Below are 987 nucleotides of genomic sequence, written 5' to 3'. Positions count from 1 at the left end.
GTGCATATGCCCGATACACCGGGGCAGTTAGGGGTGTGTGCGTGTGCACGCATATGCACGTGCCCCGTGCCCCGGGGGAGCTAGGGGCGCGCGTGTCCCCGCCGTGCCCCGAGAGTGCGGGTGGCACCGGCGCTGCAGCCCGCGACAAGCGCCGGGCCGGAGAAGGCGCCCCTCTGCCGCGCCGAGCACCGGGGCGCGAAGGCGGCTCCTCGGCCGCGGGGAAAGCCCGCGGCCGCGGCCCGGCGCAGCAGCCCCGGCCTGCGACACGCCGCAGTCGGAAACTTTGAACCGTGCCGGGAGCCCCGGAGGGCGGCCAGGGCCCCCCCGCGAGCGCGACAGAAGCGACGCATGCCAGAAGTTGAGGTTTCGAGACTTTTTAATGCCATGAAATACAAAGCGGGGACGCACTAGGGGGAGGGCTGGGACCCGGGAGAAATATCCCCGAGACAAAAGAAGTCCAATAAAAATCCTAGGGCGACTCCAGGGAAGGGCGACGGGATTTATTGCCGGCGACTCTTCATTTGTAACACGGGCTCGCCCGCTATTCCGCATCAAGCCGTGGGGAACAAGCGGGTCCAAAGCGAGGGCGGCCCCTGCCCCGGGAAGCAGATCTCCGCCGGCTCGGGCTGCAACAGGTGGCAGGAACAAGGAGCTGGGGGGGCCGATGCCCCCGTCGGGGCCCGGGGCAGAGGTGAGTTTCCCCCGCACGCGCACCTCTCCACGCAGCAGCAAAAAAGTTGCCGAGAAGTGGGGGGGAAAATTAAAAAAGGAAAAAACAAAAACAAAAACACCAACAAAAATTGCTCTGTCTGTCCCCAAACCAGACCCCCGCAGCCCCCTCCGGAGAGAGGAGGAGGCCGGTCTTTGTCTCAAGTCAACGCAACATCCAGCTCCCGAGCAAGGCAATAAAACAACATGACATTAAATAAAAATAAAGACACCATCGAAGCGCAGGAAACAAAACGAGACTCGAGCACGGCCCCCCCC

The sequence above is a fragment of the Crocodylus porosus genome, unplaced genomic scaffold (genome assembly GCF_001723895.1).
Source record: "Crocodylus porosus isolate Cpor-Errol unplaced genomic scaffold, CroPor_comp1, whole genome shotgun sequence".
NCBI classification, from domain to species: domain Eukaryota; kingdom Metazoa; phylum Chordata; order Crocodylia; family Crocodylidae; genus Crocodylus; species Crocodylus porosus.
Note: the sequence above shows the minus strand (reverse complement) of the source record.